Here is a 14987-nt window from a genome sequence, read left to right on the forward strand (position 1 = left end):
CAAGACTGGGTGGGACCCAGAGCTTGGCTTTCAAAAGAAACAAGGTTTCCATTCAATTTCGGGGTCTGGAAGACTGCAAAAAGCAACCAAGTTCCAAACGCAACAGGGAAAGTTTTGGACCAGAGGATAGCCAGGCATTGGGCCCCAATTTCATCACAGAGAGTAAAGGAAAACCATTTTCTTTAATGCAAAATTCAACAATTATTTTTGCAATTGATATTTTTGGGGAGTATCAAGGCATGATCATGGAAAATGATTCAGTTATAATACATTGAGAAAAATGAATGGACTAGATCAGATAGGCGTATAATATTATATCTTGTATATTACATTCTATTTGTTATATTATTATATTAATTATGTTATATATTATAATATAAGGGAAGCAATTCACATCACTGAAGGAGAAAATCAATAATAAATGCCAAATGGACAATAGGTTTCGCTACTTGGAAAAGGATCTATTTAAACCTCCAGCTCACATTAAAACACCAAAATAATTTCAAGATGAATTAAAGAGCTAAATTTAAATACCAACAGATATTGAAAATTAAAATTATATTTATGAAGATTTGTAATAAATAAGAAAATGCTTAAATTATAATGTTCAGTGAAGGAAAAATAAAAAATGAAATATATGTGTAGGAAGTGCACAGGAATATTTGGATAGCATTTGGGTTACACGAGTGTAAGTAATTTGTCAAAACTCAGCGATTGTACACCCAAGGTTTATATTTCATTGTATACAAAGTCTACTGCGGGTGACTGAGCTTGTACCTCGACTTACCAGGCCTGGGCCAGGGGACCTGATATCACCCCCTGGGGAGGGTAGTAGGTACGGGCGTTAGTGCCCTCTGCAGCCCCCCCGAGCCTGGGGAGCGAGGTCAAGGCAGCTCCCTTTTCCTCACCCAAAATGTCACGGGCAGGGGAGGCTTGCCGGAGGGAACCGCCTTTCTCCCAACCGCCCTTTCCCCACTTCCTTATCTTACCCGCACACTCCCCTGTGCCAAGGCAACTCCTGCCACCGCCAGCGCGCATGCACCGTGGCCAGAACAACTCCCGCCCGCTGCAACGGCTCCTGCGTCCTCTCAGAACCAATCCTAGCCCCTCTCCCTTCAGTATTGCCATTTAAGGCTACTTCACCTCTTTTCCAGCCCTGCCCTTCTTACCAGCCTATATAACCTGTAATCACCCCTGAATAAATCTCTTTGGCGCATACTCCTACTGGATGAAGAGTGTCTTGTCCTTATCGCCGCCCTCCACACCTTGCACGCCTCCCGCCGAGGACCTGGCCAAGTCCTCCGCCTCGCCCTCGCCTCCGGGAAAGAGCCCCCGCCGCCGGTACCCTTTAAGCAGCCCCGAGAGCTGAGGTCTCCGCTACCGGCCGCCACTCCCCCCAGAAGCAGTAACCGCGACCGCAACTGGAAATCATGACTCGGACACGGAGTCCTTAGTCGAGCAGATTAACAACGCGCTCGAGGTGACTCCCAAAAAGCAAAATAACACTGCGCCACGCCAAGATGGCGAACTTCCTCCTTCTTTTTCCATCGAGGGGAGGAAATGCTCCGGCGATAACGTCAGCCCTAAGCTGGGCCGGAAACCGCATACGCTTTACCCCGCCCTTCCACAGGGCGGAGCTAGTCCGTCATCTTATGCCTTGAACCCCGCCCTTTCACAGGGCGGGGCTGATCCACCATCTTGTGTCTTAGCCACGCCCACCGTGCCGCCATCTTGCGACGCTTGGGGCCTCCCACTCCCGCCTCCCCCTTTGGCGAGCTCCCCCTCGGAGCCGCTACTGGCAGCTGCCGCCGCTCCTCCCACCCCACCGGCTAACAACCCCTGGCTGCCTTCTACACCTCAAGGCAACCCTTGGGACAACGTTCCCCCTACCCCCACTCCCGCGCCAAGCCCTCTGCAAGCGCGTCCTCCTTTCTCTCGTGCTTTTCGCTGCTTTCCTCTTAACCTTGCCCCCACCCCACAGAAACCGTATGACTGGTATCCCATTGACTCAGATACTATCAAGCAGCTTCGCAGGGCCGTCAAGGAGGACGGGTTAGGTAGCCCATACGCTTCCCAAATACTGCAGGATCTCGGCATGGACTATTGCATCCCCCAAGACTGGGCCTCGCTTGCCCGTTCCATTCTTAACCCCGGCCAGTTTGTTGACTGGCGTGCTCACTTCCAGGCGGAGGCAGCTAAGCAAAGTGAACAAGACGCAGCCCTTGGAGTCTATCATCCCCCCGAAGCCTATTTGGGCACTGGAGCGTTTCTAAATGCGTCTGCTTATCTTAATGTCCCTGCCACCTTCTGGACTATCCTCAGAGGCATCGCCTTACGTGCGTTTGCCAATTGCTCTGCCCGTCGACCTGACAAATTTACCAAGCTCCTCCAGGAGCCAAACGAACCTTTTGCCACCTTCGTTTCCAGGGTTGAAGAGGCCTGTGCTAGAAAAGTTACCGACCCCCAAGCCCAACTAGCGCTCACCCGCGAACTCATTCTAGAAGGGGCTAACCCCCCCTGTAAGCAAGCCATTCTCCCCTTGCGGGAAAAAAGGATAGATGACTGGGTTCTCGCTTGCAGCGCTTTTGATCCAGCTGCCACGTCCCTAGCCCAGGCTGTCTCTGGCGCCGTCACTGCCGCCTTAGCCGCCACCACCGGCTGCTTTAAATGCGGGCAAAGCGGTCATTTTGCCAGGGAATGCCCCAATATGGAGGTCAAACGCCCGCCTCCCATGCAACGCAATGGGCGCCCCCCTCCCACTCCATGCCCGCGCTGCCAACGTGGTTATCACTGGGCGCGCGATTGCAAAAGCAGCCACAGAGACCTTAACGAGAAAGATTTAAAAAAATTCTGCTATCCCTGGTGCCCTGGCGGTAGTCAACACCAAAGCACTGAGCAGGCTTTAAACTCCAAGCGGGGCAAGCCTCAGCCCCGCCCCTAAGAGGCAGCAGGCCGGCCGGTTCCAATAAAACTAATCAATGCTCCAACAATAAAACGCTTCTCTGGACAGTCCCCATCACTCCAGAAAAACCTACTCGTAAGTTAAGAATAGAGGGGCAATGGTACACAGGCACGCTCGATTCAGGGGCAGAAGTCTCTTGCATGCCCGCTCAGTATGCCACCATGTGCATGGTTCTCAATGGTCCCTCGGTAGTGGGAGCCACTGGTACCTCTACTTCTCTTCAGGCCATAAGACCCATTAAGTGGGAGGATGGAGAAGGCCACTCAGGTACCTTCCGCCCGTTATTTCTACACACCATAGACCAAATTTTATGGGGCCGTGACATCCTCGCCGCCTCTGGGGCAGTGCTTACCACGCAGCCCCCCCAATAATGTGCGCCACTGCTCGTTTAACACCTCCAGCGCCCGTTCCTCTGCAGTGGGATACTGAGGAACCTATATGGGTGGAGCAGTGGCCCCTTCCCACGCATAAATTGGTAGTACTCCAAGCCCTTGTACAAGAACAATTGGATGCTGGCCACATAGAACCTTCTACTAGTCCCAATAATTCGCCAGTATTTGTTATTCATAAAAAAACCACAGGGAAATTTAAGCTCCTCAATGATCTGCGGGAAATCAATAAGCATATTCTTCCGATGGGTTCCCCGCAGCCTGGCCTCCCCCATCCGGTAGCCATCCCGGCCCACTATCACGTAGCCACCATTGACATCAAAGACTGTTTCTTTTCCATCCCGCTACATGAGCGAGACCGCCCGCGCTTTGCCTTTACAGTCCCCGTCCCCAATCACGCGGGCGCAGCTAGCAGGTACCAATGGAAAGTCCTCCCTCAAGGGATGCGTAACAGTCCGGCCATCTGCCAGATGTATGTTGATCACGCAGTGGCCCCCCTACGAAAGCGGGCCATGCTCATCCATTACATGGATGACATCTTAGTGGCCTCTGAAAACGCCGAGACGCTTCCTCTAATCCTCAAAGACCTCACCACTAATTTAGCTGACCTCGGCCTTACCATTCAACCCGATAAAGTTCAAATTGTGCCACCATTAGCCTTCTTAGGGTTTAGTATTGATAAAATCATTGCTCCGTCCGCTCCCCAGCTGGACATACCGGACCGGGTCACTATCACTGAGCTTCAACAGCTCTGCGGTCAAATCAATTGGCTCCGCTCTGCGTTGCCGATCACCACAGCACAGCTACAACCACTCTTTATGCTGCTGAGTGTCCCTGAAGCCCCGCCGCTAGCAATCTCCCGGCGCATTAAGCTCACCCAGGAGGCAAAAGACGCCATTGCCGCAATTAACAAGGCACTCGCTGCCTGCTGTCTCAACAGATTCAGCACTAAGGAGGGCAATCTTATAGCACTCATCCTCCCTACGCCCGGCACACCTATGGGCTGCCTGTGGCAGGAAGGCCCTCTACTTTGGGCGCATCCCGCTAAAAGCCGGCTTAGAAAAATTTGCCCTGCAGTGCGGCTCTGGATCAGCCTAGCTTCAGATCTAGTTACCTTGGCTGTTCATGTATTCGGAGAGCCGCCAGAAAAAATTGTTTGGCCCCTAGACACAGGCCAAACCCGCCTGCTTATACGTGACAACCCGGACATGCAAATCCTTTTAGAAGGATTTCAGGGGGAATTCAGCTGCCACTATCCTAGCCATCGGCTGTTACAGGGACTCACCAAGCTTCCCTTCCGCAGCCCCTTCCATCCTTTCCCCTCCTCTGCACCCATCCCGGGTGCCACTACCGTCTTTACTGACGCCTCCAAAACCCGTTTCGCCTTCCTCTCTTATTCGCAGGACCATCCAGAACCCCGCCTATTCAGTTATGTCAACCTTCATTCGGTCCAAGTGGGGGAAATTCTGGCAGTGTCGTACGCACTAAACGCCCACTGCAACCACCCAGTAAACATTTTCACTGACAGCCTCTACACGTATCAGGTCTGCCGAGTCCTTGCATTTTCCACCTTTTTCCCTGGGAACTCGGCCATCGATAAAGCACTTTCTAACCTCAGAAGTATCTTAGAGCATAGACAAGATCCTTGGTTCGTTAGCCACATTCGTAGTCACTCAGGCCTTCCGGGGCCCTTGGCTAACGGCAACAGTATAGTAGACCAAGCGGTCTCAGCTCAGACTACCCAAGCTATGCTAACTAACACAGCGGCCCCTCCGGGGGACGCTATTAACCAGGCCAAGTTATTGCATTCCAGGTTTCACTTTTCGGCTACGTCGCTACATCATCTATGTGACCTCCCCTTAAATACCTGTAAACATCTTGTCCGCAATTGTACAACTTGTGCGCCCTTTGCGCCACTTGGCCCCTTACAACCTCAAGGAGTCAACCCACGAGGCTTAAAACCAAATTCTAGATGGCAAATGGATGTAACTCATGTTCCGTCCTTTGGGCGCCTCAAGTATGTACATGTAATGATTGACACCTTTTCAGCTATGTGTTATGCGGTCCCCCTCGTCGGTGAAACGGCCAAACATTGTATCAAGGCCCTGAGACAAGGAATTCTCTTCATGGGAGTCCCCTGGGACCTAAAAACAGACAATGGGCCTGCCTATCGCAGTGCCTCTTTTGCGGCTTTTCTTCAGTTATATAACATCACCCATCATTTCGGCATCCCCTATAATCCACAGGGGCAAGCCATTGTAGAAGCAATCCATCGCCGCTTAAAAATACAAATTGAAAAAGAAAGGGCAATGCTCCCCCAGGCAACTCCAGGGGACCTTGTTATAGCAGCCCTTATTCACCTTAATCTACTCACATTCAATAAGGAAGGGCTTTCGCCCCTACATAAACATTGGGGGCCCTCGTATAGGCCCACCCAGGCCCCGATGGTTTACTGGAAGGACCCGGAGAATAATACCTGGAAAGGTCCCTCCCCACTTCTCGCCCAGGGGCGCGGGTTTGCTTGTGTTTTCCCAGATGATGCAGCACAACCAATATGGATCCCAGGAAGGGCAATCCGGCCCGCCACCAGCAACCACGCGTTCAACGAGACGGGAACGCCGTCGTCTCCGCAGCCTGGTGCACCAGATGACAACAGTACACCTGGGCCTGGACCCCAGTCCGAGCAGAGCGCAGCAGCGGTGAGAAATTAGAGAAATTATACGCCTTTATAAACAGGCAAAAACCAATGTCATACACCCTCTCAACCCTCACCCAAGCATAACCTCCCTTCTAATGGTCATGTTAGTTCTTGCCTCTTCTACCCAGGGCGATCCCCACCAGCCTTGGAAGTGGACTCTTGCGCGTTTAAAAGACTCCACAATAATTTTTTCCAACACCACAGCAGGATCTCCCTCCTTCGTCTTTAATGCCATTAATCTGTTTGTCCCTCCTAATCCAAAACCTCCTGGTTATCCAGGCAGCCTAAATATTCAGGATTATTATATGTGTCCAGCTTCAAATCCTGGAAAATCATATTGTAAATCCCCAAAGGACTATTACTGCCCGTACTGGGGGTGTGAAACATTAGCCACTGGCTGGAAACCTTCTGTCCCTGACAAATTTCTAAACCTCGCAGTAATCCCGTATACTTGCCAAAATTCAGGCTACCTTTGTCCTAAAAGACTAATGCTCACCATACAAAACCCTGCTGATACGTCTTGGCTCTTGGGTAAAACTTGGGGCTTCCAAATTTGGCTATCGGGGTTCGATCGGGGAACCCTTATATTCATAAGAAAGGAGGCTATAAACCAACCAAAGAAAAATACTGTTATAAAAAGGCCCTTTAATATTGGTCCCAACAGAGTCATTAACCCTCTTCTCCCACAGCTCTCCAGCCGCACCTCAGCTCCAACCAGCCGCACCTCAGCTACAAACAATGCATCGCCAACCCCACCACCCCAGCTTCCTCTGCCCCCTTCTCGTTATTCCTCTCCCCTCCTCAGCCTCATCCAAGCCGCCTTTGCCTCAGTAAACTCCTCCAACCCCAATTTTACCTCATCCTGCTGGCTCTGCCTCTCCACCTCTTCCTCACTGTACGAGCCCGTTGCCTCCAACCTCTCCTTTTCAGAAAGCACAGAAAACAGCCCCTTGGAATGCAATTGGAATACCTCTGCCGTCCCCCTAACCTTTCATTCAGTCTCCTTTACAGGAAAGTGCATCCGCCCTCGCTCAAGTAACTCTCCCAGCCTCACTGCCTGTGCCAGCTACTCATCTCCCAGCAGCTCGGCAAAATTTCTCATTCCTCATAACTCCTCCCAATGGCTCTGCTCCTCTACAGGACTTACCCCCTGTCTCAGCACGAATATCATCAGTGAATATAAAGAAACTTGCCTCCTAATTGTCCTTATCCCTAGGGTCTTATACCACAGCGAAGAAGACTTCTTCCTCCGTCTGGAAAAAACTGCAGCTCCTGCCCTTCTGCAAAAGCGAGAGCCCATCATCGTCCTCACAATTGCCTCCCTCCTAGGTCTTGCCGGCACTGGCACCGGAATCGCTGCACTAGCCAGTCAAGGCTCCGCCCTAACTCACCTCAGGGCGGCTGTTGACGAAGACATTCATCACTTACAAAACGCTATTTACCATCTAAAAAATTCTGTCAATTCCCTCTCTGAGGTAGTGCTCCAAAACCGCCGAGGTCTTGACCTTCTCCTCCTCAAAGAAGGAGGCCTCTGCGCCGCCCTAGAAGAAGAGTGCTGTGTATATGCCAATTCCACAGGTCTCGTCGAGGACAGCCTGAAAAGGGTCCGAGAGGGACTGGAAAAGCGTAAAAGAGATCGTGAAGCCACCAGTTATTGGTCCAGTTTTTTCACTCCCATTCTCCCATACATCCTTCCTTTTCTTGGCCCCTTATTAATAATTATTCTAGCTCTCATCTTAGGACCCTGCCTCATCCGCAAAATTGTCCAGCTTGTAAGAAAACAAACAGATGCCATTTTTTCCTCGTTCGTGCAAATCCAGTATCAGCGACTCGCCACCTCTGACGCCCCCCACTCCAAGATGACAGTCAACCCTCCGCGACCTCAACGCCACCGGTCGACTCGCCAACCGCGAGGCCCTTCTCAATCACCTGAACATCGTTCTCGCCTCGAGTTCCAGCTTCTCTGAACCCCTGAACTTTAAACCCCTCACCTTCGCCCAGCCCGCTGCAGCGAAGCCATTGTCAAGCGCCCGGGCACCACACCAACACTGAGCTCCAGCCTCGCTGAGCCACCGTCAACCCCTTTTTCCCTTCCCTGACCTCCCCCTTCCCTCACCCTTAGCGGGCCTCTCCGGTAAAGCCTCTTCCTCTAATTAGAAAAGAAAGGGGAATTGCGGGTGACTGAGCTTGTACCTCGACTTACCAGGCCTGGGCCAGGGGACCTGATATCACCCCCTGGGGAGGGTAGTAGGTACGGGCGTTAGTGCCCTCTGCAGCCCCCCCGAGCCTGGGGAGCGAGGTCAAGGCAGCTCCCTTTTCCTCACCCAAAATGTCACGGGCAGGGGAGGCTTGCCGGAGGGAACCGCCTTTCTCCCAACCGCCCTTTCCCCACTTCCTTATCTTACCCGCACACTCCCCTGTGCCAAGGCAACTCCTGCCACCGCCAGCGCGCATGCACCGTGGCCAGAACAACTCCCGCCCGCTGCAACGGCTCCTGCGTCCTCTCAGAACCAATCCTAGCCCCTCTCCCTTCAGTATTGCCATTTAAGGCTACTTCACCTCTTTTCCAGCCCTGCCCTTCTTACCAGCCTATATAACCTGTAATCACCCCTGAATAAATCTCTTTGGCGCATACTCCTACTGGATGAAGAGTGTCTTGTCCTTATCGCCGCCCTCCACACCTTGCACGCCTCCCGCCGAGGACCTGGCCAAGTCCTCCGCCTCGCCCTCGCCTCCGGGAAAGAGCCCCCGCCGCCGGTACCCTTTAAGCAGCCCCGAGAGCTGAGGGCTCCGCTACCGGCCGCCACTCCCCCCAGAAGCAGTAACCGCGACTGCAGTCTACCTCAAAAGAAAAACTGTATCAACTATTGAACCCTTATTAATGATACACATGCTGTATTATTTAGGGAGAAGCATACCAATTTCTGCAATTTACTTTGAAATGAATAAAAAAATAAGATGGATTGGTGGATGGAGAGAAAGATGGAGAGATATGCCTTAAGCAAATACAACGTATAATACAACGTTAATAGCAGAGTCTACGTTTTGAGTTTATGGGTGTTTATTATAAAATTCTTTCAACTTTGCTGTATATTTGAAATTTTCATTAAAAAGGTAAAAAATCTATGCATAGAAAATTATTAGAGGCATATATACTTAAGTGTTATCAAGATTGCTTTGGGTTGTGAGACCACTAGTGTTTATTCCTCCTCTTTTCTATTTCTCCTTCTCCACATTTTTACAATTTCTAAAAACAACAAAATATGTTTATAAATTCCTGATTAATGAAGGGATGTCAATAATAAGTCCAAATTGTCACTCAGTTTCCCTAAACAGAGCAATATTTTGGAAATTTTCTTATGACATATAAAATTTCTCTAAATAATTACTTACCATTCAGGGGCCAACATAACTGATTTATTTCATGTGCTAAAAACAACAGGTCATGAGGTTAACCAATCATAAAAACATGTACAGATTTTGATGAGTGATAAACAACTGGTTCCAGATGGCTACTATTTCCATTAATCTAACTTCTTGAATTCTGAAATACAGTCAGAGACTTAGTCACCTGCACTAAGTTAGCTTGTTGATGAGAAAAGCATTTAGCTGTTCTCCTTTAACACTCAGTAAATCTGGGCAACACAGGGACTACTGGGAAGAAGGACAAGCGGGAATCACTAGGGGCCTATAATTAAAATGAGCAGAATTATACAATGAGCAATGCATTTATTGTAAGTAATAAAGAGCACATTAATAAATTACAAGGCACAGAGCGTATTTAGTGAATGGTGCCTCATAGATTTTTTTTTTAATTTCTTAAAACAATATTTTGAATTAAAAAAATAAAAACAGGGAGTGTTTGAGGATTAAGACTGGGAATTTTTTAGAGCAAATTAGAGATAAGAAAAATTGAAATAGCTTTTTAAACTGATGTTAAATAATTTAAATATAATACAAATTAAACCTTTCATAATTGACATAGTGTAATTTTTGGTGCTTTAAATTTTCCTGCTAAGGTTTCTTTCATTAATTCTTTATAAACATGTTGATACAGGGTGGTATGTGTTATACCTTTTAATTCAGTAACTGTGTTTGAAAGCATTTTTACTCCATCATTTCTTCTTTCCTCCAAGCTAATTACTCTTCATCTCCATGCAGGATACCCTAACTCATCAAATGTCTGCCAGGAAAACATACACTTCCTGCCCAGAAAGGACCAATTTTGAGCACTTTAGAGCTGCCTCTTTTACCCTAACCCACCATGGAATTGTTGCTCTTTCAAAAATGCTTTTTCTGTTCTCAAAATGCTTTCATATACTTATTTCTTTTTATTCCACAATATCCCAGGGGGATTGATAAATCAAGTATTTTACAAGTTCAATCCTGATGAGATCAACTCTGTATAGGTTATTTATTTTATTGAACCAGAATTTTGTTGTGACGAAGATGGTCTGGAAAAGAAAAGTAGGTCAAAGGTGGGAACTACTTTTTGGCAATTTTGACAAAAATGGTACTTGAAATGGGATTTAATCCATATCTTTATTTTACAACTGGGATACTAAGGCATCTAAAGATTAAGAGACCTGCTCAGGATTAGATATAATCAACTAATATTTCCTGAGAGAAAACTCTAATTTAGTCTAGTTGGAAAGAAGTCAAGGTGGAAAGAAGGCTTCAACGTATGAAAAGCTAACTAAAAAAATAAAAAAGTAAATGAGTGCTGAATGAGATGTTTAGACAATAAATGTAATCAGTTTTCAGAGAAGAGAGAGCCCTTGAGCTGGGGTAGTCAAGGATATACTGTCAAATAGTTCAAGGTCAGGAATCAGGTCTGAATCCCAGAGGCAGCTCAGTCACTCATTGTATGCCTGTGAGTAGTCCACCTGAGTTTCTAGCTTTCCTTATCTGTGTAAAAACAAGGATTGGATTCTTTAAGTTGCCTTTCAGCCCATGTTCATCTTAAATCACTTTTAGAATGAGTCAGAAGAATGATGGAGATCTAGCAAACAAACAGAATTAGGACAGGTATAATTAAAGGATCTGCTTACCCTGAGTTATGAGGAATGCACCTGAATTCTCACAACAGCTCAGGAAGTACGAAAGGGAGAGACTGAGCACTTTATGCTGTAGTGGTATAAATATTTTTCAAGAAGTGGAGAGTATGGTATAAGGGAAGGAATGCTGGGATGTGAGTCAAGATAGAGTGATTGAGGGACTTAGCCAAGGTCTCACAGATAGTAAGTGGTAGAATCAGGGGCTGATCTGATTTTTAGCCTAATCTTTCCAAAATATTATGTTGCTTCAGATTCCTTCCTTTCCACTTGAAATTTCTCAAAACAGGAGTCAACATTCCCTATCTTTACTTCTTCATTGCTTATTTATTGTTCAAACCACTTTAAAAGACTTCTGTTTAATGACTCCACTGAAACTATTTCTGCTAAAAAGAAAAAACCAATGACCTTGCCTGCAAAATTTATCATTTTTTTCCTTTCTATTTGTTCATTTGGGTTGTTAAAATATCATGGTCTATCTATCCACCTAAAGCCATAAATGTTTTCTTATATATATTATTAGAGAAATTGTGAGTTTACAGAACAAGCCTGCATAAAATACAGGATTCCCATATACCACCCTATTATTAGCACCTTGCATTGTTGTGGTACATTTGTTACAACTGATGAAAGAACAGATTTATAATTGTATTTTTAACTATATTCCATGGTTTACCTTAGGGTTCACTGTGCAGGTCCATGGATTCTTTTAAACATTTTTATTCTAGTACCATATATACAACCTAACATTTTTCTTTCAGATATATATTTCAGTGCTGTTAATTACATTCACAATGTTGTGCCACCATCACCAACATTCACTATCAAAACATTTTTATCATTCCAAATAGGAACCCTGTGAATTTTAAGCCTTAACTTCTTTATTCCTGTCTCTATCCTGTTCCCTGGTAACCTCTATTCTAAATTCTGACTCTATGAGTTTGTTTATTCTAATTATTTCATATCAGTGAGATCATACAATATTTGTTTTTTTGTGCCTGGCTTATTTCACTCAACATGATGTCTTCAAGGTTCATCCATGCTGTGTTATGTATCAGGACTTCACTCCTTTTTATAGCTGTATAATAGTCCATTGCATGTATATATCATATTTTGTTTATCCATTCATTGGTTGATGGACACTTCAGTATTCCAGAAAGAATTGAAAGCAGGGATTCAAACAGATATTTGCAAAGCTTGCCAAAAGATGGAAGCAACCCATATATTTTTAAATAAGAACTTTAAAGTTTTGCTTTTCATGCTTGTATGTTTTAATTTTACCTGGAGTTAATTTTTGTTGTATGGGGTGAAGCAGGGGTTCAATATGTATTTGTGATTGGATATCCTCTTTGTTCAGTACCATTTATCAAATAGTCTGTCTTCACTAGTCTGCAATACCTGCTATCTACATAAAGTCTCCCCATATCCTTGAGTTAGTTTCTGGCTCTCTACTTCGTCCAATGATCAACTGTCTACCCCTACATCGATAATATACTATTTTAATTACTATAGGTTTATAACACTACTTGAATCTAATAACTTCTTTCCACCATTTTACTCTTGTGTATTTTAGACCCTTTGTTCTATCATGTAAATTTTAGGATCAGTTGGGGAAGTTCCATAAATAAACCTGTTCAAATTTTCATTAGAACTGCCTTATATTTATGGATTGATTTAGGAAGAATTGACGTCTTTATAATGTAGAAAATTTCTGTTCATTAACATAAACTAGATAGTTGTCTTTCAAAAAAGTTTTATACTTTTCTTCATAAAGGGTTTACACTGAATATCTTGCTGCTTTTCTTTTTTTTAACAGTTGATCCTACAGTATATACAAGTTGGCCCTACTGTGGAAAAATAAATATAAGTAGTCAGAAATACTCTGAAAAAGAAGGAAAGCTAGAGGTTAAAACATGGGGCTGTATAACACAGTCAATCTCACAGTGGACGATGACTGTGATTTAATAGTTCAAATATATATATATATATATAATAGTTCAATATGTATTTAATAACTATTACATATATTTAACAACTTATATATATTATATATAATAGTTCATATATATATATATACACACACAGGTGGTCATGAAGATATATTTACATAAAACTGAGCAGGTGATGTCTTACGATTTTCATTTTCTCTGTTATTGTGGCTGTTTCTCCTTATTTCTTATTTTGAGTGTTTGTGCTGTCTCCTTATTTATTGATTAAGTTAGCTGGTGGCTTACCAGTTTCATTTTCTTTTTTTCTCAATAAAACAACTTTTGGATATTTTTATAAGTCCTAATATTTGTTGTTTTCTAATTTGCTAACTTCTACTTTGGTCTTTATTAATTCCTTCTTTTCACTTTCCTTCAGTTTGTGTTCCTTGCTTTTCTTGAGTAAGATATGTTATTCATTTTCATTCACATTTTTGTTTTTGAGTTTTTAAGACTATGCATTTTCCTAAAAGCACTACTTTACCTGTGTAACAGTAATTTGTGATATTGTTTGCATTACTGTTATTTTCTAGAAATTTTGTAATTTTATATTTCTTCTTTAACCTAAGAGTTGTACAAAAGTTTTCTAATTTTTCAGTGTTAACACAAGTCCTTTTGGTTCCCTGATATTCTTGTTTATCTTTTGAGTTTATTGCAGTTTGATCATGTTTTGTCTGTACTATTTCCAATTTTTAAATTTATTAAGTTTTTCTTTGTGAATGTGCCATGATCATACTCTTTACTTTCAGAAATATATAACATTCAAACATATGCCAATCAATCTAGCTTAATAATATTATTTAGATGTTCATCCTTACTCATTTTTGGGGTACTTGGTCTGTCATACACTGAGAGAGATGAATTAAAGTATCTTGCTACTGATTCTTTATGTTTCCTTAATGAATATTGCTGTTCTGTATTTGCTGTATGGATATTTATACTATCATGTCAGAATACTTATTAAGATACTTCTGTTTTCCTGTGAAAGACTCTCCAATTATCTGTATGTTGGGAATCCTTTACCTTCTTTCTATATTTCACTTTCTTCCTAATGTTTAAACTCTTTTAGTTTAATGTAGATTACTTTTCCTATTTCTACACACTATGTTTCTTGTTGATTTTTTTCTATAGCAATTATTTTCCCTTGTGCTCCTTCCAATTTTGTTTTATAAAATCCCCTTCTTTGCTTCAGATGTTTACTCTCTTTGTCTAACAAATTCATGAAACCTACTGTCTTTTTTGTTTGCATGTTCCTGGATATATCTTTCCCCATGCTTTTATTTTCAACCTCTATGAATCTCTTTGCTTAGGTGTGTTTTAATATATAATTAAATTTGGCTGTTGCTTTATGATCCATTTGTTTTGTTTTGTTTTAACAGGTAAGCTAACACCTATTAATATAACAACTATATTTCTCTTGAATTCTATCATATTTTATGTTGTTTTCTGCTTTTTTTTCCCCAAATGATCTGCTTCCTTTGCTTAGGTTTTGTGTATGGTCCCTCCGTTATTAGGAAGATTGGCATTTTTGTTCTAGTGGTTATCTAAATGATATAACTTATAGAATACCTTGCCCTCTATTTCTTTTGATAACATTTATTATTTCCCTCCAATAAGCAATCCTACAATTAACATCTTTTCTCTTCCTCCCCTTTCCTGTTCACTACCACTTGATATAAGCCAATACAATTATTTTTCTAGTGTTTATTTCTCTACTGTTACAAATGCTTATATTCTATTACTTGATTTTTATTAGATTTGAATGATGTTCTTTGTCTCCCCAAATTAGGCAACTGGTGCACTTATTTTACTTCCCGTATTTCTATTTTCACCTTCCATCTTTTGTTATTTATATCATAACTTATTAACAGGGCCTATGTTTCATTCGTATCATATTTG

General features: G+C 43.9%; 1 protein-coding gene across 2 annotated transcripts in view; it reads right to left on the reverse strand.

Annotated features, from left to right (window-relative positions):
• LRRC49 (leucine rich repeat containing 49) overlaps window positions 1–14987 on the reverse strand; it is a 256724-nt gene that overhangs the window by 1494 nt on the left and 240243 nt on the right. The window lies entirely within an intron of this gene.

This window comes from Choloepus didactylus, chromosome 4 (genome assembly GCF_015220235.1).
Source record: "Choloepus didactylus isolate mChoDid1 chromosome 4, mChoDid1.pri, whole genome shotgun sequence".
NCBI classification, from domain to species: Eukaryota; Metazoa; Chordata; class Mammalia; order Pilosa; family Megalonychidae; genus Choloepus; species Choloepus didactylus.